The 24,366-nt window shown below is 39.1% G+C and overlaps 1 protein-coding gene across 1 annotated transcript in view; it reads left to right on the top strand.

Moving 5' to 3' along the window:
- Positions 1-24,366, top strand: part of bcl11aa (BAF chromatin remodeling complex subunit BCL11A a) — an 88,989-nt gene that overhangs the window by 58,236 nt on the left and 6,387 nt on the right. The window lies entirely within an intron of this gene.

The following is a 24,366-nucleotide window of genomic DNA, read 5'->3' as shown; positions in this document are numbered from 1 at the left end:
TGGCTATCCCCCCTTCCGACCTGTGGCTGTATTTACGCGAACGCCCATTTTATCCATGGCTTTTAATGGCATATAAAAAAATCACTCTCCCATCCAAATGCCCTCTCCTAATAGCTTTTCAGAGTTGTTTGGGAGCTGTTTGGGTTTGGTCATTAGTGGACCGTAAGAGTGTGTGTTTGTGTGTGTGGTGTTTTGGACCCGGCTGAGAGGCGCTGCTAGGTCGTCCTAGGTGGGGTAAAAGATGGTGGGGGGGCATGCTGTGCCCATGAGGGAGGGGTTGGTGAGGGTTTGGGAGTGTGTGTGGTACAGCACTTAGGCCATGCTGGGCCTGATGGGAATGCCAGGCCCCCACACCACTCTCCAAATCACTAATGGAGCATCTTTGGGCACGCATACAAACACAAAAACCCACACAAACATGCTCACAGAACTTTCTACATGTATGTCAACTCAAGATGCTCAAATAATTTAAAGCACAGATTGTTTCATTTTATTAAAACAGAGATGCTGTTTAAGTTTATAAATTGTAGGATCAATAGAGGAAGAGCCGTGCATGCACCGTGGTGTGGCACCCTCCTCTCTCTCTTTTTCCCCTCTGTTGCTTTTCACACTTCTCAATTATTTACCGGCCTTTTTGTCCTCTGCTGGTGGACAGGCCCCAGGCATATGTCAGAGTGTGAATGTCGGTGAGTGTAAGCAGAAATGAATACAGCCTCTTACCCAAACAGAGGCGGCGTTGACGGAACCCTACGCTGATACGTAGAGGTAACAAACTGGAGGGACGGTGCAGTGATGCTCAACATTGTCAAATTATGGGACAATTTTTAGTAATGTAATTTTTAGGGGGTTATTTCTGCTATATTTGACATGAGCTTTCATCTATATAAAGTTGATGTCAAGTCCTGATGTCATGTCCTGCAGGTATGGCCGTTTTTTAGACAGAGAAACTGCATCTTTTTTTTTTCTTTTTTTTTTTTTTGCTTAAATCAGGTAATTTAGGGTGCTGGAGGCCTGGTGCTTTTGTCTGTGCACCCCATGAACAGATGCTGTTATTTTCAATGCAGGCATCCCTAGTTCTGTCCTGGCCTGTGGCTCCTTTCTCCACTCCCTGTCCTCCCGATTTCTGACTCTGTCTCTGTTCTAATTTGATGCAAGTTTCACTTGAAAACCCAGGAAACAGCTGGGTAAGCTTAAGTCCGTTCAAGAAATACAGCCATCAATAATGGAATTTATCAAATATATACAATCTGTCATTTTTATAAATAAAAGAACTGTTTAAAAGTGCAAGATGGAGAACTTGATCTATCTATCTATCTATCTATCTATTCAGCAGTGATAAAGATTGATAAACAATGATAAACATTGATTGATCAATGTTTATCATTGCCATGAATTCATCATAGACTGCCACTTAAGGTTCTTAACTGGTGGTTCAAGACCCAAAAGTGGGTCTCAGGCTGTTTTCAGTGGTCCACGAACTGGTGCCTGAAAAAATATCATATTATCTATCTATCTATCTATCTATCTATCTATCTATATATATATATATATATATATATATATATATATATATATATATATCACCTTGAAGAAATTAACCCCTTAACGCCTGTTGTATCATATTTGATACATACTTTTCTGATACCTCTCTGTAATCAATATTATCATAAATGACTAAAAAAAACTTATGAATACAATCTGAGAAATGATAAAAATGCTCTCAAATGGATTATCAGTTACCAAAAACACCTAATGTATCAAATGTGATACCAAAAAATATATGTTTAATTTTATGGAAATTTAGATTTTTTTGGATTTCATTAGAAAGTGAAATAAACATTTCAGTTCCAAAAAATTAGATTTATTTTCTGGCTATAATTTGGGTTTTCAGGCTTTAAGGGGTTAAAGTTAGTAAAACAAACCTATTATGGGTAAAGATATGATAAGGAATTGAGTATGCTTATATGGCCAATTAATAGCTGACAATTTGGCCCTATTTGGTCCCTGCTACCACTGCCTCCATCCCTGGTGCTGCTGTTTGCTCCCATAATCCAATGGGGCATTATCAGTAAACACGTTGTTATTATTCTGGTTGAATCTGACCTGTCAGAATGTTTGTTTACAGCACTAAGCACTAAGGTAGCACTAAGAAGTACAATACAGTCAAGCACAAACGTTGTGATGTAGGCCATGTTTTATTGGATTTTTTTTTTAAACGTGGTGCGGGCCAATCAAAAACCGACAATGGGCCACATTTGGTTCCCAGGCCATAGTTTTGACACCCTAGCCCTAGGCAGACTGCATTGTTTATTTGACTGAGAATAAATTCTGGTTGTTGTCTTGAGATCTTTCTTGAGTGAGGGGACCCTTGCTGTACTTGAGGTTGGTTTAGGCATAGTTGAATGCAGTCATACACATTCAAGAAAATTCATGTACGGACTGACATTTTGAGGATTTTTTTTAACTTTACTTTGATTTTAAGTCTTAGTCACACCAAATGACCATGCTTTTATTTTAAATTTAAGTAATTTCTTGCATATATTTTTTTTAATAAAAATGGATAAAGCTTACAATTCAAATCAATTTGAAAATTCTCTTTGTGTTTGGAAGGCATCTAGTGGCCTCGTCTCTGAGTCTCCTGACCCCGCACAGGGTCCCGATCCCCACTTAGGGAACCACTGTTTTAGAGTATACTACATTATACTGTAAAAAGGGGAAAGGGTTAAAGTGAAGTAACCTAAGTTCTAATTCAGCCTTTTAAATGCTCATGAGCTTGCTTTTTTCTCTCTGTCTGATGGAAAACAGATATTCTTTTGGGTTTTTTTACATTGATGCCCTGAGGCAGCAATAAAGCATCAAATTTGGGGCACTGATCTGCTCTCTGATTGATGCATTATTGCATCTGATAATTTCTTCACTGATTTATTCCAAATTAATGTCATTAATGAAAAAAACAGCTGCACAAACAAGTAAGTCAGTTTCTCTGGGCTAATTTGATGAAATCTTTCACCCTCGCTCTCTTTCCAACACTTCTGACTGGTGGTTTTTCACAAACCGAAAAATCTCTCCATCATCTGCCTTTGGTTCCAGCTCATGCACTCCTTGTTTCTCTTGGAGGGCGAAAGATTTCCTTTGGCTACGAGCGAGGGGGGGGGGGGGCTTTTCTCTCCGGGAGCCGTCAGAGTCGCCTTGCGTACCAGACTGAATTTAAAGAGGCAGGTAAACTGCAGCTCGCTTCGTATTAACAGAGCCATATATTCAGCCTGTCTCTGGCTTTTTTCCTCCTCCTTTTCTCCATCTCTCTCTGTTTTCCCTCTGCTCTTAGTTTTTTCCCCGGCCTGTAGAAAACGTCTGGGGGATCGATAGGGCTCTCCGGCTGTAGTGACTTGCAGCTCTAATGAATCAAGCCTATGTGTTTGTTAAGTAGACAAGGTTGTGAAGGAGCGCTGGAGGGGAGTTTGTCTTTGTGCTTTATCTCGTTGCTGTTTTGTCTCAGAACTTTAACACAAACTTCATCTTCTTTTACCTTTTGGCCTCTTACTGAAGGACGATCAGTCATAAGTCAAGCAAAAAACCCATTATAGAAACCTGATCGTGTAAATTATGTAAGGTATATCATGTTTCTGTATCTCAACCGTCTCTGTTTTAGCCATTTTCACCAGCCGAGAAGCGCTCAAATCTGAAAATAACCAGTCCACATAAGTATTTATTATCCCTGCCAAAATTTGCCTCTGTGCCGGAGTCCATCCTGAAATCCTCTTGTGCACTGTGCACTGAAATCAAACGCCTGAAAAACCTCCCAAATACACCCGAGACCTGCTTCAACTTGAAGCCTTTTCTAAAAAGAAAAAGGAGAAGAAAAAAAATTTTAAATTCTCGTGTTTTTCTTGCAGCTTAAACCGTATCTCTCCAAGGTCGGACAGTGAGACTGTGGGAGGCTGTTTGTGTTAAAAGCAGGATGGCTTGTATTTCCTCTCCTTCCTCCTCCTCCTCCTCCTCTTTCTCTCTTTCACCACAAGGAAAGCTGTCCAAAAAAAAGGGCTTTTTATCGCTGATGGCTAATAGTCATAAATTTGTATTAAATATGTCCTTTATCGATTGGCCTTGTCGGATGAATACAATTAAAGAGACGGCGCTGAGTGCTTCCCACCTGGGAGCAGAGGGATGGAGGGATTAAAGGAGAGGAGGGATGAACAGAGGGAGGAAAACAAGTGAAAGAATAGACGGGCAAAAGGGTTTTTGGCAGCAGCTCAGCCTCTGCGCTCGAGTCACAGCTTGTCCACATGTTGCCGTAAATGTGTGTGTGTGGCTGTTTGTTTTTTAGTGATTCATCCTCTCCCATCATGCTTCTCTCCTTCCCTTATCCCCCTGTCCTCTTCTGCTCCTTTTTGTTGTTTTATCCCCAAATCATCAGGAAAGAAAAGAGGCAGTGAAAGAGGTGGAGACAGAGGGAGAAAAGGATGGAATGTGGAAAAGAAAAAGGAGGGATTGAGAGATAGAAAGGAGGCGCACAGACAGGACAGCCACCTGTATGCAACGCTGACGGACAGATGGAGGGATGAAACCAACTGGGCGGAGGAGGGATTAGATGAAGAGAGGAAGCAAAGAGCGGCCTGTGTGTCTCTGTGTATGTGTGGGCCTCCGGCCAGCTGAGGTGTTTGCTCGGCTCAGAGTGATCTCCCACTGTGGTCACTGCAGCACATACACTGATGACTGAATTGTCCTGCTTGGCAGCTGTTGCAGGTCCCTGCAGATCACTCAATACCAGACTGGCTTTGTGTATCATTGTGTATCTGTGTGTATTAGTGTGTGTTAGCAGTGACCGGTGCCTCTTGCTTGTGGCATTAAAGAAAATCTGCTTCCTCTCAGCGTGTGCTCTTGTCTTAGTGGCGGACTCAGGATGTATGAGGGGCAGGGGCGGAAATGATACAAAAAGGGCACCTGCTGTATGTGGTGGGGAGCCAGCATGCAAAAGTTTTAATATGTTTAAAGTAAAATAGATTGAACGTTTTTATTATGTGATTAAACCTACTACACAATGGAATAAAACAGATGAGGAACTATTAACTCTTTACTATTGATTTACCAATATTACATAATAGAGGATGCAAGTTAAAGCTGATTTGATAGCAAGAGAATAATGGCAGTCTCCCAACAGAGGGCCTCTTGTCTGATTTTATCTACTCGGAGGGCATCAAAGAAGGCCCTGTGTCAAATTTTGTCCACTGAAAGAGTACTTTTTTGAATTTTACCCACCTTGAGGGCACAAAAGGCATTTTTTCAATTTTCTCACCTTACAAGGGTATCTCATTGAATTATGTCAATTTAACGGTTATCAAAAAGAGCATTTTGTCAAATTTTGTCCATTTACAAGGCACCAAAAGATGCATATTGTAATATTTTGTCTACTTAGGTTGGACTTCATTAAATTGTGTCCACTTTAAGGGCACCATAAAGGCATTTCATCATTTTTTGTGCTTTAACAAATCACTTCTTTTAGTATTGTCCTCTTACAAGGTAAAAAAGAAAGAATTTTGTCAAATTTGGCCCCTTAAAAGGCACTTCATTAAATTTTATCCATTAAGAGGGCACAAAAGAAGGCACCAGCGCACCCAGAAGAGCACATCGTCACCTTTTGTCCACTTAGAGGGCACCAAAAGAGACACTTTATCAGAGGGCACTTTGTTAAAATGTATCCACTAAGAAGGCACCAAAGACGGCATTTTGTCAAATATTGTCCAATTACAGGGCACCAAATAGAGCATATTGTCATGTTTTGTCCTCATAGAAGGCACTAACCCAGAAAATGTCAACTGAGAGGGCACCAAAGAGGGCTCTTTGTCAGATTTTGTCCACTTATATGGTACAAAAGAAGGCATTTTGTCAAATCTTGCTTACTTGGAGGGCACCAAGGAGGGCATTTTGTTAATTTTTGTTCCCTCAAAGGGCACCAAAGAGAGCACATTTTTATGTTTTACCCACCAAAAGGTTACTATAACATGTTTATCAACCATAAAGGCATCCAAGACTTCACTTTTGTTGATTTTCTCTCCAAAAACTAGGGTAACCCCCCCGAGTCACCCAGTGTCTTGTCTCATCTGAGAATTTCAACATGAGTGATTGCGAGCTTTTATAAACATATAAATTACATTTTTTTCTTAGAATTTGTCTTTTTTTGCAACTCTTAAGTCACAGTTAAGATAAAATCTGTATTCATGATTTGGGCTGAGGCAATGATCCAATTGCTCATTGAAAAATTAAAAGTTTTTAAAGTTTTATTGAAATGATTCATTCAACTTCAAACACATTTTTAATTATTCTCTGTCATTTAGGTTTGGTTTAGAGTCTTCTGAGAAGCACTCAGACCATGGGACATCGACTCTGTAGTTTTGAAACTTCTTTCACTGTTAATCACTCAGTATCACAGTGAAAGACCCACTGCTGATAGAGAGCTGGTAGATTTACTGACATTACCTGCAGATAGGCTTTTAAAAGTGAATTTCAATTTGAAAAAACGATAAATGTTAATTACTAAATTATGCATGCATTTTTCACTCCATACTATCACCTTCTAGTTTTGTCGTCTCTTATAGAAACTTCTTTGAATAGTCCTTTTCTAAATGTGATTGTGTTTACTGCATGCCGGCTGTGGTGCATGTCAGCTCTGACTCGCACTGTCACAGCTTTCATACCAGGTGCTTGAGTGCTGCTTGTCTGCTGCGTCTCCCTGCTGTCACAGCCTTGTTTATCTTCACGAGTTTTACCTCAAAATTTCCCTACAAGTAACAAGTTTCATTGTATAACTGAGCCAGGAAAGTTTCAGAAAAAAAAGCATGTTCTGTTTTGTTTAAGTTTCCTTGGCAGACTTACTTTTTGTCAGTTTTTATCCTTAAAGATGTATTTTTGCCTAGTTTAGTTGATAAAATTAACACTGCTGTACGAGGCCTGTGACAGATCCAAAAACATCCTGACATGACCGTTCAAAATCAGTCAAAATCTACTCCAGATGAAGAGATGAAAGCTTCTTTTTTCTGGGTTTTACGTTTGCTGACTCACTCAGAACGTTGTGTGGGTCCCTGTGTGCAACTTTCCTCTTTTCAAACTCCTTTCTTTCTTTCTCTGTCTCTCTCTCTTTGCTCACATAAGTGTTGTAATTTGGATGCTCTGTAATTTCACCATGGTGGTTTGGGGTTAAGTGGAGGCTGTCCCTGCCATCGTGAGCGCTGGCCTTCCAAATGGACACACACATTCCCCGGTGCGCACACGCACACACTCCTCATCGCTGCTGCATTGCGCTTGGATGCTCCTACAAAGGCCGGTCCGTTTAATTACATTTATAAACACAGTTTAAGGGCCCTGGCTGTGTCATTAGAACAGACTTTACAGGATACATTACTGAGCGTGTGCAGGATTGTGTATTTGTGTGTTAGCGACAAAGAAAAGGAAAGGAAACTTTGTCACATGGCGGCTATAATGGGCGGTTGGATGGACACCGAAACACACAAACACAGACCCACACACACACACAAGTAAATTACTGGTGAGAGAGTTGCAGATAGCGCAGTCTGTAGCCCAGCAGGGGATCCAAACACAGAGACAGAAGGTATTGATATATCCCCCACACACAGGGACAGACGGTATTGATATTTTGCCCATCAGCCTAGGGTGTGTATCAGTGTTCAGCAGCCCCACACAGATACACACCATCCTCGCGCACTAGCATGCACACACAGCATGAAATCAGACAGGCTCAATAATCCATTGTTGTTTTTGGTAATTCAAATGCGTTCATAGTTCTTTTTTTCTTCCTCTATAAAAACACCCGATCATTATTGTCAGGCCTTGAGGCGTCTATTTTGCAAAAGCTGTTTGTGTTTGATGAACTATTTAAGCTTCTTCTACTATGAGGTTTTTTTCTGTAACAGTGGCAGTATTTTTGCTTTTCACCTTGATCGTCAATGCCTACAAATCGATCAACTCTCAAGTCGATTAAACTGCTTCCTTTAAAGGATGAAAAAGGGTTTTTCAAGTGTCTGAAATGTCTCTTTTTACTGCACAGAACTTTATTTTGTTGAAAAGATTACACTTCACTGGCTGTATTGATCTCATCAAGACATTCTCCGATAATCAGATACCGCTCAGAACTTCCCATTCAGCGTGTTTACCTGCATGCCTGTCACCTGGGCATGATCAACGTTTTTCATCCCCTTTTGTACACAGCCAATCATGGGAGCATAAATACGCCTCAGAATTCAATCTGGCATGCAAACACTTCTCCTTTTCTTCCTTTCTGTGCAGAAGCTACTTTGACTTTAAGGGCTGTACTTCTGACAAAGTTTGAAGACACAAAGATCAATTTGTGCCCGCCAGTGGTGAAAACAAGCTCTCAGAGTGTTTATTCTCAGTGTTATGACCTCTTCAAATTAAGAAACTATGCTCAGAAATACAACCAGACCAGCAATATATGAGGACACTGCACAAGGATTGGTTAAAAGAAAATTCAAAGCTTTATTGATGAAAATGGAAAGGCAAAAATGCAAATTATGAAATGTAACGTCAACAAACCAGAAGGGGCTGAAGGCGCAGGCCAAACAGGACAATAAAGGGAAGACAGAAGACCTTACGCTGGGCTGTAGGACCGCCACCTCCTCACTCCCCACTTAAACTGCCTGACAAAAAAAAAATAACCACAATAGGGCTGCCAGCAAACTACTGCCCAAAAAAGCATAGTCACATATGCGGGTATTTAAAAAAGATGCATATTTCTTTGCAAACAGCATTTAGGTTCCTCAGTTTACAGTGTTTATGTGAAGATTGTCTGTTTAATATCACAGGTGTGTCATGTTATGGCTTTCGTTAACATGTGGAAGGCAAATGTAACCAAACTTGTGCGGGTGAAGATTTCTAACCAGATTTTTTACATGTTTACACATAAACATATAGCCATGTATGTTTAGTTTTACATGAGGACAAAGATAATGTGCATTAGAGGAGGAAAGCCGCCATTTTCAAAAGTACCTGCCTATGCCTAGGCCTAAAACAGTAAAACCCAGGAATGTAGACAGACATGACGAAGGACATGAGGATGAAAGAAAACAAGGAAAAAGGCAAAAATGTCAAAAAATGGACCAAACTGCCTTGTCCCTGGTGTGGGTACCCCGGCTCCAGCTCTCTCTGCTCCTCTATATACTGGAGAGGCAGGGAGAGAGAGAGAGAACAGAGCTGCATATAACTCTCAGAATACACACCTAAAGCATCCACTTGTTCTTACACCTCTGTTTTCTTCATTTGGACTATGCTTTTGTTGTCCTCACAGGTCAAATATGACTCAGACTGGTTAGTATCATCAATTCTGTGTTGCATCATTTTGCCAACTTTATTTCTGTCCACCTTTACTTTGAAATTATGGCCAATGTGCCTCATTTATATGAAAACATTCTTTATTTTTCATTCAAAAACAATGTTTGTTTTAATCCTTTTGACTGTAGTTATGATCAGATCATCACAACTAAACCACATATTTTTTCATTGGCAGCTGATAATATTGCATGTTGTCCATGTTGGTCAAAAAAAATCCAATCACCAAGTTTATTCTATTGTAAACACATTTATTGCTTTTGTTTTTCTAAACTTGAGTCAATATTCTTAATTTACATGAAATTACACCTTGTTGAAGTGCCACATTCAGCAGAAATCATGATTATTTTGGCTATTGTTATGGACATAGCACCTCTGGGTCATTTCTGATCTGCCAAGGTGAGGGACCAGGGACCGCAGATGTAAATCAGCCTTACTCTGGCCCCGCAATTGTGTTTTGCATGGCCCCTGTCAAATAAACTAAACAAAAAAATACTTGTGTACTTCATTGTAGTTATTGAACATCAAGGGTGGTTGCAAAAGAGGTGGTGCACTTTTTTGAATTTCTTGTGGCTATAAAAATGTACTGATACTATGAAAACACGTGTTTATTTAGAAGGAGGACTGAACACTTGCACTATGGTTTTCAGGAGCTGAGCACCCCTGAAGTTCTTATCCATAAATTGCCAGTGTGTTAAAGACCTCCTGAGCATATTCAGGCATTTAAGAATTTAAGTATGAATGGAGGACAACAAATACTCTCCTTATTTCAGTGTTGTAAGGTGTTGTTTGTGTGCTTATACCTTCTTATAATTGACCAGTTCTTTTAATCAGCACTGTTGTACTCTGCTTTAGCCTGTGGCATTTAGAGGTCTTACTTTAACCTTGGTAGTGACTTACAGAAAGTAATAGACTGTTTTTGGTCCGAGTGGCGCATCACCTCGTTCGTGTATGACTACATTTCTCCTTAAATGAGCCGACAGGATACCAGCTTCCCAGCCTCGTAGTTTGGATCCCAGTGTTTGAAGTGTAGTTGGTAAGAAAGCTTCAGCACAGGGGAGACAACAGCGAGGGGAGCGTGAGGCAGAGCTAAGTCTTCTCTCAGCACCTCACTAAGTTGTGGCAGAGTTTAGCCGAGTTCACTCATGCAACAGTCTGTGATGCTTTGATGGAAATCAGATGAGTTATGTGACAGTTTAATGAGATGGTGATCATGTAGAAAACAGTGTTCTTATTTTGTTTTGTCAGATTTCATGACATCCTTGTTTCTGAAGTTGACCACGTGCGTTTTTGAGTTTAACCAACCCAGTTTGAAACACTTCCACATATATGCCCAAGGGTTACTGAATTCTCCCATCTGGGACAAGAACATGCAGTCCTGAAGCTGAAATGCAAAAAGAGCCATAATTAGTGTAACGAGAATTTCACATGACAACAATGATATGGATAAGTGCTTTTGGGCAGTGGAGCTGGATGTTGGGATGGAAGCAGAAAGCCACAACTGTTGCACTTAAGTGGGTGATGATGGAGGGAGGATGGATTATGGCACTGGAGTCGATAATGTCCATGTCCTGCAGAAACCATTTGAAAATCATTTTTCACTGGAATGGTCGGCTTCCAGGGCAATGAAAGAGTTTTTATTTAAGCTGGGCTGTGGATCAGTTACACGGCCATTGCATATTAGGAGTCATGGGACATTTTTACTGAACGTGTCACTGAAAATACACATGGATTATCAGCCAGGGAGATTTTCACATCATCAATACAATAAACTGAGACCGAATGGATAGCTTCCTAAATGGTCAAGATGACTGTTATGGTCTAAGTAAAGTATGGGTGCAGAGGAGGGTGTTTAGGTCATGTCCCGTGTACACAGGCAATAGAAGCATTAAAGCCACCAAAAATATATCTCTACAAGAAGGAAAATCAACTTTTTTTTTGACATTTTCTGCTTTTATAGTGGAGATCAGTGAAGACTAGGTTTGAAAATGTTCCAAAATGAAGTGTAAATTTATTTCATATTTAAAATACCCTATTATTTATGAAACCTAATCAAGCAGTTAAACTGATTAATTGCACAGTTTTGATTTTTGCAGTAAAAACCTTGCAGATTCCCTTATTTCCCTTCACTACAAAGGAGTCAGTGTTCAGGCTTCCATACAGAAAACGTGCTCCAAGGACATTTTTCTAAAACCCCAGAAGTTTGCATGATTATCTTAAAAATCGCTAATAAACATGACAGTGAATTAACACCACATCAGGAGTTTTAACGCATTTCTAGTTTTAAAGTCTCAGACTTCTCCTTTCAGGTAAATCAGGAGGTGATCAGGGGCGACCAGTGATGCCCAGATGTAAATATGAGCGGTACATCCCTGAAAGCCTGAGGCTCAGATAGAAATCCCAAATTGTATTAAGGGACATTGTCCCTCACTCCCAGTATGCGTACCTAATCCTGTTTCAGCGATGTTCCATTACCTCAATTACTATCATCTCACCCAGAGGTGGACCCGGCCAAGGACACCACCGGAGAGGATGGAGGGAGGAGGGAGGGCTGCAAAGAAGTGAGTTCCCCCTGCAAAGAAAGTAGGATGGACGAGGAGAGATTAGGAATAGGTGGACGGAGACGGAGGAAAGGAAGAAGGTTATATGGAGTAATCACTGCAAGGGTAGGAAATAAAGGAGAGCAAATTGAGAGTGTGGAAAAAGAGTAAGACCATTTTTATTTCCCAACTAGTGGAAGAGGACTGTAATAGTGAGATTTATTCACAGCACAGACAGACTCCTTGAAGAGTTTAAAATTGTGACACTGCAGATGGTGGTGGATTTATGGGAATGAACTCTGAAATGTAAATCTGTTTCTGCTGTTTTACTCCTGTCGTCCCCTTCAGGTGTTTCATATAGTACTATAAACAGGCCCAATAACAACTCTAACCCTAACCCAGGACAAAGGATGCTGTTTTACTAAATTAGGCATCTCTGAATGTGTTTAAAAATGCAGACTAGGGTTGATTTGATTTTTATCATTTCTAGACTTTGGGATTTATGACTTTCATGAGCAGTTAAAGGAATTAAATATCCTGAGGATCCTGCATAGCGTGGCCACTTTTTTCAGCTCCCCACTTCTACATTTATGTTTTTCATGTCAGGCTGCACAGTAAATAAGAGTTTTATCATTATTGCAATATAAGGGGCAATATATACATTTGCGCTACACACATTGCAAAAGTCTGAATGTATTGCATTAAATAAGGAAACCATGGATCCACGCTATCCTTTTTCAGTCAGTGCTTATACCTGTTGAGTAGTGGGGGATCATGGTCCTGATTGTATGCCATTTTGCTGTAGTCTGAAGAAGCACATGCTTACTGGTGCAAATTTATCAGAAAGAAAACATGCTTGTTTTTATTTGGATTTAGAAGACACATGAAAGCAGATACAGCCGCTAAGGGAAAGCTATTTTAGATTCTTTATTATTTGTATGCCTATTGCACATAAAATCTTTATTATGATTTTGAACAGTATTATTGCACATCACACTTTTTCTCATACTGTGCAGGTCTGAGGTAAAATTAGGCATAATATTAAAAGGTTTAAATACAATCCTGCAATTCACAGGAAGAAAAGACTCATTTTTTCCCCCAATATCATTCAACCTTGATCCTGGAAGTGTCATAGCAGGGTTGTGGATGATTATTTCAGTCATTATTTCACATTATTTTGACATCCTGTCAGCCAGAAATACATTAAATTCGTTAGGAAGAAACAAGTAAGACTCCTAACTTAGTCAGACATGATTGCCATGTAAAACAAGCAGCACAAATGCATTGGAGCAATGGTTCTCAGCCAGTGGGTTGGGTACCAAAAGTGGGTCGCAGAGCTGTCTTGAGTGTTCTCCTCAGGAAAACTGATTGCAAAAAGTCCATGGAGTTCTAAAATCCTTAGTGGATTTACATTAAAGCAGTCAATTTCTACTGTAAAAATAGATCAATTCCGATGTTTTCTCAATATTTCAGCTCATTTATCTAATTTTCTCAGGATAAAAAAGCTGCTTTTCCTATGATAGCAAGGCGATTCTTTACGATCTCTGGAAAACTGCCAAAAATATACCTTTTATAACAGGCAAATGGAGAAAAACTGCAACATATTTATTAAACATATACGAGTTTGGGTCTCAGATTGTCATTAAAGAAACTGTAGTGGGGCCTGAAGCAACACTGGATGAGAACCAGTGCTCTACAGCAACAATTCCCTGAATTTGGTGTTGCACTGATGCTGACAGGGATGTAACGTCATGACTCTTTGGGCAATTCTAGTCCGTGGAAAAGTTCACTGGTTCTCCAGCAGTTTTTAGATTAAACTAACTGCAGACCAGTTCTAGCTCTAGCTCAGCACTAGTCATAGAATTTGCTCTGTGGAAAGGAGTATCAGCAGTTCCAATGAAGCTGGTGTTTAAGGCGTTTACAAAGTTAATTCTTGGGTGATAACATCCTGCAGGCATGTCCATTCATCTGTTTTAGTGACTTCTGGATCAACAGTAGAAACAAGTTAAACTGCTGCCTTCTGTGGCTCATTTCTGCTGTATGAACCTGAAAAAGAAAATGCTTCTTCAAGGCTCTCTTTTTGTGATGTGTTACCCCCAGTATCAATATTTCTTCATGCATTTTGTATCTTAAATAGTGATTGAAGTTCCTGTTGCACCCTGTCCTGAACAAATCCATTTTAGTTGTCCAGAGCGTCTTGTCAGTTCGGTGCTCTGGATTTTCTTCAGCTCCTTTGACAGCCATTGGATCAGAGTGCTACACTTCCTTTTGAGAGCGATGGATAGAGCCAGGGGAACTTGATGCACGCACACACTCCATGTCCTTAGCCACACACACAAAGGAGTGGTGAAACATGAGCCAAGCTGCCTCACTGCCTCTCTCTCCCATCTAGCGCCACATAAGTGTCCAGGCGATGCCCTTGGCTTAATAGGGCTTAATGCCTGTGCTTGTCACTGTAGCATGGCCGGTATTGAGTGTTAGGACATTTCTGAAACCCTGTGTGAGTGTGATTGTGTAAGTGTAAGTGTGTGTTCTCCAGAGTCTCACTAGAAGCTGTATGGCTTTGACATTTACCCCAGGTAAAGAACCGGATGCTATTATTTACCCCAATCCTTCCTTCCTCCTTCCTCTTCCTCTTTTAACATTCCTGCTGAATCCTCCACTTAGAAGTTGCAGCCTGTATTTGTCACCCCTCCTCAACTTAAATAAGAGGGATTACTTCTCCCTTCTCATCCCTCTCTCTTTCCTTCTCTTGGACTCTATCTATCTTCATCTCTCCTGTTCTCCATTCTGCTTTCTCACTTCATTTTTCTACCTCCCAGTGGTGGAGAGTTTGCCTAATGAAGTGGCTGATGGGAGTATATTACAGAGAGACAGAGTGGAGCGGTCGCCTACTCTAAAATCCATTAACCTTACAGTTTCAATCAGCGTGCAGACAAGTCTGAGCTCCCAGTCAAAGAGGAGCGTATTAGCTTAAGAGTTACACTAGGATGCCTTGTACTTGTTTTGCTCAATATTTTGCACACAACTTTGTCTGAAAACACAAATCATTTTCTCTCTTCATGATCAGTGTTGACATTTTAAGTGCTGCATGGGCTAAAAAAGCACAATTTTGATCTTTTTTTTTTCTTTTTGGATGACTTAGATGTAGTTCAGTTTGGGTTTTGGTGGAATATCTGAGTTCTTTGCAACACAGCATGCTTTTTTTAAATGCAGAATGCACTGAAGCTTGATTTAAAATGTACATATTTTGCATGTTAGGCACATAAAATGAAAAGCTTCTGATAACTCTTTTGCTTGAACAAAAACTGGATATCATTATGGAAATTTATGCAATTTTTAAGTTAAATATTTACACGTTTTTGTTAGTCTGTGTGCATTAGTAGCATTGTTTTAAAGAATGCAAATGCTGCAAGGATGCAGTGCAGTATCAAGCCTTCTGCATGTTGCTGCTCAGCTGTTGGTTGCTTGGGGCATTGATGGCCTAGCAGTCCGAAGTACAGAGACTATAGTCAGGCATATGTAGGGCAGATCATTTCTAGTGGTCGCCAGATGATTCTAGAAAAAAAGATAGTTTTCACTTAGCACTGTGTTTACCAGTGACATAGTTTGTCTTATAGGGCTGGCTGTCATAGATGCTAGTCATGTGATGGCTCATGCATGCATCTTCATGCTAGTAAAACAGGCTGCTCCAACACGTGTCATCATGGTACCACAGGCTGCCATGGTACCATCTCTGTCTTTCCACCCAAAATAAGGCCTTAAACTACCTGTTCCTAACATTTATTGGCTTTTTTTATGTCCTAAGAATCAATTCAAGAAGGGCAAAGAGGTACAAGCTATATGATCAACTTAAAAGTTAAAAAAAAAAAATGCATTCTAATCACCCTTTATTCAACAGGTGGTATGTCATTGCTTAATAAGAGTGGGTTTGGGGGCCTGCTGGTTAACACAATGGGGATAAGTTTTGTTTTTACAGCCATTAAAAGTAAGGAGGCAAGAAATGAACTAAATTAAATGGCTTGTTACATTGATCTGTGAGCTTTAGAAACAATGCCCTAGGTTGCGACTCCTTTCCCCCATGTCATTCTCTCTCTCTCAACATCCATTCACTGTCCCGTTCAAAGAAAAGCAGAAGTCCAAAATTGAACCTTTAATAATAATTGCTTCATGTTTTCTCTTTAGTTTTGTCCAAGGATAATGATATCACTCCATTTTTTTCTCTTTTAAATGCAGCATGTTCAAATTCCCCTGTCATTTGGCTCTCTGTAGAACAACAACAAAGATGAAGTTGACTGTAGCAGGGAGTTATGGAAAGCCTGAATGTAAAGAAAAAGGGACTCATATTTATATTTATGGTAGACATTGAACTGAATGGTTAAATCCTTAATTCATAAACAAAACTTAAGCATAGTTTACCTTGGAGACGGAAAATGATACTGAGAGGTACCGATCGATGAAAGTGACTGTCTGCTGAGTAGATTACTGCAGACCCAAACTTCAGTGTAATATACAGCAGCACTTCCTGTATGCTCTTCAAAGTAAAAGCCACAATTCAGATGTGAAATTGTTTCCTCTGGGCAGTTATTTTGATTTCGAGGCAACATACAAAGCTACAGTATTTTTTGCACCTGAACATCAGAAAGACTAACATTTAAAAAAAAAATAAAAAAGGGATTGTTTTATAAATGTCTGTCATAGTGGCTGCTATACATCTATACAAATCAAGGATTTCTCTGGCTTTTAAATCAATTTGAGATATTTGAAGTAATGAAAGTCAAAACAATATTAGTTGTTTTTCTGTTGCTTCCGAAATTTCAGGTCAGAAAATCTGCACACTGCTCCTTTAAAGCGAGAGAAAAGAAGATGCCATACCCTCTAAATAAAAACACAGCTGCCCCAATGCTGGATAAATTGCAGTGTCCATATAATTGAATGTGTAAGTAAAGTATAACCCATGTTTTTGCCTCATCGAAGGGGAAAAGTTCACTGTTATTTTCAGTACTGAATGTCTCAGATAAGAGAGGTTCAACCTGAGAAAAAATAAATATGAAGGAACAAAAAAGAAAAAAAAAAAATCCTCCCAGCTCCTGATAATGCAAATGATATTCACAGGTTAGATCCTGTGCAGGTGGCCACAATTAGTGGTAATTTGTGCCGATTTTAATGATCCATAATTTAGCTGCCTCTCCAAACTGCTGGTCATGGGGGATAAGTGTGAATGTGTACAGAGAGACGGACAGGGAGATGAGAGCGGCGGTCAAACAGAAGGAGCAGGAAGGAGTGTTTGGATTCTGCTGTAACGTAAGCCCCGCTGCCAGGAGGAAAACTGCATTTCTTTTATGCACACAGTCTCTCAAAAGCAAATTTCCTCTTTGCAGATACAGTTTGTGTTGATTCATTTCTCCCCTCCAACCTCTCTCAGTCTCTTACTGGCTATTAGAGGTAAATTGCAGCGTGCGGATGTATAAAAGCTTCTGTGTAAACCGTGACATCCTTTTAGTATCACTGTTAATTTGTCATTTTTCTACTGCCAGTAATTAGCAGGTGATATTTGACAGACTGTGTGTATTTTTGCAGACCCACTTTACCTGTTTACATGTTAATGGAATGTTTTGCAATTTATTGTTCAAAAAAAGAAGCTTTCAGAAAATATAACTCATCTCATCGAGGTAATTAGCAGCAATATTCTGACCCCTGGAATGACATTTGTTTATTTATTTGGATTTTGTGATGATATTACGGCAGGTTTCAATTTATTATGCAGGCCAACTTTTGACACTTTTGGATGTTGATATAATTGTTTTGGTAATGCCAAAATCAGCTTGAACTGGAGGTTTTAAACATTCTGATTTGGCTAAATTTCGATGGGTAAAAGAGTGGAATTATGGGGTATGAGAGCATCAGAAATTTTAGCTTTTCTTGCTGTATACTTGCAACATAGCAAACAGGTATATACCCTATGTTCTCTACTATGGATTTTCTAAGGTTTCTTTATCAGGCTTGTTATGGAGTGCCAGCCACAGAACTGAGATTTTTACATCCCCACAAACAAAGGATGTAAGGCTTTACATTTTAACAAAGCAAAGCCAGGCAGTTTTGTCTTTATTGCATGCTTTAAACACAATCAATGTGCCTTACATGAGTGAAAGAAAATTACACAGAAGATAGAAACAACAAAGACTGACATATTACGATGCAGACAGAAATTCTGAGTACATAAAACCCTGCTGAAAGAGACTGAGGTCCTAAAAAGAAACATGCATTGAGTCAAAACAATCATTTGTGCAATGCAATAACAGAAAATTAAAATCACAATAAAAATATTGTGCAGGTTATAAGGTCCAGAAGCATCAGAATCTTCAAAGCAAAGCAGGTATACATCATCAGAAAGACGCACTTTATATGAAGCATCAACAAACCTTCTGACTTCTAACATCAAGATTTTCATTTCTTTAGGAAGAGTTGCAAAGTTTCAAATAAATTAACAAGATGATACAAATTTTTATGAAAAAAATTCTTGCTTTATTGTTCCTTTGAGCATGCACTAGTTAAGCCATTTCAGTGTCTCTGCAGCCAAAGGGGTTAGAAAAAGTCCATCACTGTTCTTTAGTGACTTATTTAACTTTTAAAAACTCAGACAGCTCAGGGGACAAGTCAAAAGTCATCTGCAGATTGTGTTCTTGAATAATTGCCATTTAAGCCTCCCTTTATTTCCTTTTTAATCCATAACAAGTTCATTTTTCTGTAGTAAAAATCTTCCATCTACCTATAAAAGCTGGGCTGTATCCAAAAAGGGATTACTCTTATTTGTGACAATACAAAATTCCAAACTTAATAGTTTGAAATGCAGAATAGTGGAATTTTGAAATGCAATACAAAGGACACAATTAAATTTATTCAAAACAAAAATTCCATATTGATACTTTCAGGGGAAAAAGTGTGTTGAAAGTTGGTGAGGGAATAAAAGCTGCCAGTAGAATATGGAATAAGAAAAGGAAACCAGAAACTTCTTTGTATAAGAGGCTCAAACAAAATTCTAAACATTCAAATACATTTATGCTCAACTGAAATAAAGCAAGCACTAGTACACACTAGTCCTTACAGCATGCATGTGTCAGACGACGCTTGGCAATGTGCAGCACTGCATCTGTTGCTGTTTAACTCTCTGCTCTGTAAATTTTAGCATCCTCTTGTAAAATATATGACATCTCGTGCTTTTATTTTGAAATGAAGGGTTCCATACTGACAAACCTTTGAAGGCTGTAAGCTGAATAGTTTTGACTTTTTGTTGACACAAGTGGCAGGACAAAATTTCAAACATGGATATGAATTTTATTCATGCTAGATTGTATTCATTTTGTAAATAAAACTAAGAAGCACCGTGAGGGGAAAAGTGAAAGAAAACCAAGTAAATCCTCCTGCCAGACACTCCTGGTGCGTTCTCATCCAGCTCTCTTGCTCTTTTTCCACGTCAATGCATTCAACAGAGAGGAAAATAGGAGCAGGGCAATGGCGGAAAAACATTGTAGCATGTTGCATTGTGTGAAGTTTGGACATGTTGTCTTTGAGGTAACACCCAGTGTTTTAACAGCAATGATAATCATGTTTGCAGATGAGGCAAACAAAAAAATTAAGGTTTTAAAACTGTCGGAAATATTGGAATCAATGTGAGTAATCAACAGAAAATACATATAACATAGATTTGGTCTTTTTTTAAAATTAATTTAGACATTTGAGAGCAAAAACTGTCAATATTGTACCTTTGAAGTCACATAAAAAGATTTGAGAGGAAAAATATCAGGAGTCTTACCAGTTCATTTCCTTGCAAAGAGACAAAACTCAAAATGTAAGGCTGATTCAAGGTCTTTGTCTCAACCAAAATAAGAAACATTATTGACAGTGCTTAGCCTGTATCACATCATCAAAAAGTCAGCAACTACAAGCCTTAAAAGACAGATCTCTGTCTGTTTATGTCTGGAGAGATTTATTCTACATGCCTCAGCCGGTACAGAAATCCAGCACAACAGTTGTCTCAAATATTTCAAGACTGTCCATTTCTCAGCACAGGTATTTTATTTCATTTTTTAAGTGCTTTGCATATGTATGGTTACAGCTGGCCTTAAAGTCTGAACTTTTGCATTTTTGCATTTCTGATTGTGGAGGTTTGAAGTGTCTGCTAAATGCCTGGAATGTGGCACAGACATCTAAACTTCTTGTTCAACAGTGTGTATCTCCATTTGTGCTTTTGTGCATGAAGTGTGTCTCTGCTTGTTCACTTTGTCAAATGCACCCACAATGCACTGTGCTTAATAGTGGAAGGCTCTGAATGGCACCGACGGGGGTTTGTGTGTCATCTAATCTTGTAAACGAGCTGATGGCCGTCCGTTCGGTTCCCTAATGAGATTACACATGCACTGCGGGTCCCACCACAGGTCATCATCGCTGAGGCCATTCAAAGGCAATTATTGTTTTAAATGTTCCTCTTGTTGCGAGCCCAAAGTGACTCTACATGCTTCATTGAGGCAAGAAAAAGCTTTGAGGCAGACTGAACCGGTTGTTTTTCCTCATCAGCTGGAGCCTAAATGTTTTTACCCTCCTACTGTTTTACTTTCCTCAGGCAGCTGGAGTTTTCTTTTCTGTCTACATGAATGAAGTGGAGAGTTTCTCTGCATGGAGATGAGTGTTAGAGGAAGTATGAGGAGTTCATATGAGAATATCAGTGCATTTACATGGACTTCAGTATCCTGCTTATGAGCTTTATTCTGGTTTTGATAATTTTTTCATGCATACTGAGAAACCTGGATATTCACATGCCTATATACATGATATATACCTGTATCTCACCGTCTGATTGCTGCATTTAATTTGCACAGATGTGTGTGATTTTAATTTTTTACATCACAAAGTGGCATGGACCACTGTAGCTTATTGTAGCCCAGTTCACAGTGCTGTGACAAGTTCTGATTTTTTTTGTTTCACTGTGACTTTAAGCCTGCATTTTGAATGTAGCAGACATAAAAGGGCAACAAAATGATCCCCCCTCTTGGTGTTCCAGAGAGGAAGTAATGAAGATGTAAAAGAGACTGAAAAGTATAAGCAAAGCTAAGTGAAATGCTGATTTTTTGCTTGAGCGCTGGACTGGGCCAGGATCTTTGCTCCTCCCATAGAGCTTAGACTGGGTCAAGCTTTATGGGAGTCAAAGATCAGCGGATCTATGTTTCAGGAACACAGAAAAGTTAATATTTTAAGGCATTTTTACCTAAATAATCTGTTGTACAAAATGCTCAGGAATTACAATGGAACATCATCTGTATGCATGAACAAATGATACAGAATGAAAACCTGTAACATAAATTCAAAATAACTTTTTATTGATGTATTATTTTCAATTTAGTGTTAGTTTTGAGTGAAATTCTACTGTTATTTTCCATCCCTAGCAGGTATTATGCATATCTTTAGGTTGCTGTTACTATAAATTTTAATTGTCATTGTTGCAGTCTGGCTGTAACCTTGCAAAGCAGATGGATTTGCCAGACTCCATCTCTGTCATCAGGAAAATCCATCTGTAAAAGCTACAATCCCCAATTTGTGCCGAACTGAGTGCTGCTTCGACCAATCAGCGTCATTTGAGGAGAATGAGGTGGAAGCTATGGGCGGAGTTTAGTTGTACTCGAAGCTGTTTGCAATTGCTGACTCTAGTGCAGTGATTAGCTGGGCTATTTCTAGTATAGGGTCAGTTTTAGAATTTGACTGTGTTTCTGCGTCGGATAAAGAATAAAAAACACATTTAAAGCTTTTCATTATAGGAAAGATGTTTTCACTCTCCTCCCGACCTGCTGCTAGTGGAATGATTAGCTTGAATGTAGGGCAGAAAGCAACACTGAAAGCTTTTCGTGACAGAAAACAGGTTTTTGCTCTTCACCTGGTCTGCTTCAGCATTGGTTTGCAATTGTTATGGTTGGCGTTTGCCAGTGTTACCAATGAGTACTACTGAAGTAGCTGTTAGCTCAGCTGTGGCTGCAGAAAAGAGACAGTTTAATTGGAACTGGACCACATTTCCTTTAAAACTAGAGCTAAGAGCCACACTGAAAGCTAGAGTCTTCCCGAACCTGTCTTGGCATCAATTTTGTTCACAGAGACACTCCGCCATTAACAATCTACGGCAGTGGTCACCTGTCAGCTTAAGAGAAGTGCATGCGTACAACTTCATTTTGTCTTGTTGCTCTGATTGGCCCATCATACAAAACGTTCCTCCAATCACCTTCTGAGAATTTTTTGAAAGTCCAGCTTTCCCAGATGAATGTGAAAAATCTTTATGCATTGAATGTTTGAAACAGTCAATCTGGAGTGTCAGGCTAGTCTGGCTGTTCTGGTAGTGTCTGAAATCATTTTTTTATTATGAGTGCGCGACATAGTCCGCTATACAGTTCACCGTATAAGGAATAAGCAGTAGGGAATAAGAGTGGTTTCAGACACAATCTTAGTATCTTTGTCACAACAGAAGTTTAATTTCCTCTGCCATAATTTGGTAAAGCATATACATAACACAGTATTCTGTTTAACTTGGGTCCTCAAGGTAGCAAAATATGATTTTTCAAAATCTTATCCTGGTTTCTGAAATTGGCAAATGATGTGTACATGCTCAAACACGAAATGTGATTCTTAAAGGTACAGTGTGTATTATTTAGTGATATTTAGAGGAACAAACTTGGTAAAAATGGCATTTAATTTAAAAGAGTAAGTCTAAACTAATGTTTAAATCCTGAATGTATTTAATTATTTTGTTTTTCTTAACAGAGAATAAGACTTTTATTTATACATAAGGAGGGTCCTCTCCGCCATCTTGCACCACCATGTTTCTACAGTACCACAGAAGGGACAAAACAGTTATAGATTTTAACACTCACACTGGTTGCCATGTTTAGCTCCAGAAGTAAGCATTGTTACCTAGAATCTGGCTGTTAGATGTTGCTTAAAGTCCTAATTTAACACACTGTACCTTTTAAAAAACCTGATAAAAACATGGCTACTTGAGTCCATTGAAATGCTGTGACTCAGAATGCAGCGTGCATGAATAAACTGAGAATATGATTTTTATCCATTTGTTGCCATCTCATTTCTTAGAGGAATACAGTGAATCATTTGCTTTTACCTCTTTTTCTTTTATTAAAAATACATTCCCAGTTTGCTGGTATCCCTCATTTTCATATTTCCATGCTGTTGCTACAGAAACAAGGAAGCTGTAATTGAAAGGTCTCAAGGATTCATCCGTGTAGCCTCTCCCACCTGTCTGTGGATGCCTATTTGTCAGCAGGCCTCTGTTTTGGTAGATCAGTGGGAAGTGGCAGTCTACCGGGGTAGCCCTGTTTCTTTGTTCTCAGTCAGTCTGAGGGGAGAAATTGTGTCCCAGAGCAGGCTGGGAGAAGAACAAATATATATACACACTGACACTCACAACTTCTCACATGCTACTCATGTGGGGCATGACCTCAATAAGAGCTACTGTTGTATTTGCAAAGCTTCAACACCATGTGCCGACCACTTTAAAAAGCTGTAACAGTTAGGCCTGAGGTTCAAATAAAAGATCGGTTCAGTCAAGTTGAAAGAGATATCCTAAATAGACTTCATTTAGGACAAAGTGTTTATGGGCAGCTGTGTTAAGCTGCCAAATGTTTTCAGCATTGTAATATTCTATTTTTGCTCTGCCAGCAACCAACATGTGTCCGCATGTAAACAAAGTTGAATCATGTCTGCTTCTTTTGGGGTGAATGTGGACAAAAGTGTTCAATCAGGAGAGACAAATAGAATTGTTATTAGAACAGATATCATAGAAATATGTCATTGTAGAAGGTCTTTAGTGCTTGGACTGTTTGGGGATATTTTGTGATTGAAGAATGATAGTACTGATAGTAGCACACTTTCAAAACTTTGATTCATTTTAAATTATTGCTCATTTGATACAGTGGGTGCCAATATACTGAGGCTAGTTCCTTTTTCTATGGTGAAGTTAATTTCTAATCTTTGATCTACCTATAAAAGCAGGTCTGTTTTCAAACAGGAAGTCAAATACCCTTAGTTTAAGACCATACAAAAACAGTTTTGCATGCAAAATAGTGGATTTCAAAATACCACACAAAGGATGCAATTATTCTGGATTAATCTCAGAATTTCTGGTAGTTGGGATTAAAAACTGTAATCTTATGACAGCCTTATTTTAAATATACAGATGAAAATTTTGATGGACCTTGCATGCTGTCTCACCTAATCTCTGCTTGTTTTCTGACAGACACAGTGGAGACATTTTGCATATTCATTTACACATTTTAGTCTTCTTAGCTTACTTTTCATTGCAGTTTTTATCATTTAACAGTGTCATAGTCTTATCTAGCTGAGAGATGGTTGTCAACAAACATTTTTAGTCACATTTGCATTTACGAAATTAACACAGGGGGAGAGGTACCATGCT

The sequence above is a fragment of the Cheilinus undulatus genome, linkage group 6, assembly GCF_018320785.1.
Source record: "Cheilinus undulatus linkage group 6, ASM1832078v1, whole genome shotgun sequence".
In the NCBI taxonomy this organism is placed as follows: Eukaryota; Metazoa; Chordata; class Actinopteri; order Labriformes; family Labridae; genus Cheilinus; species Cheilinus undulatus.
The sequence above is the reverse complement of the archived record's forward strand: the minus strand, read 5'-3'. Positions and strand labels throughout refer to the sequence as shown.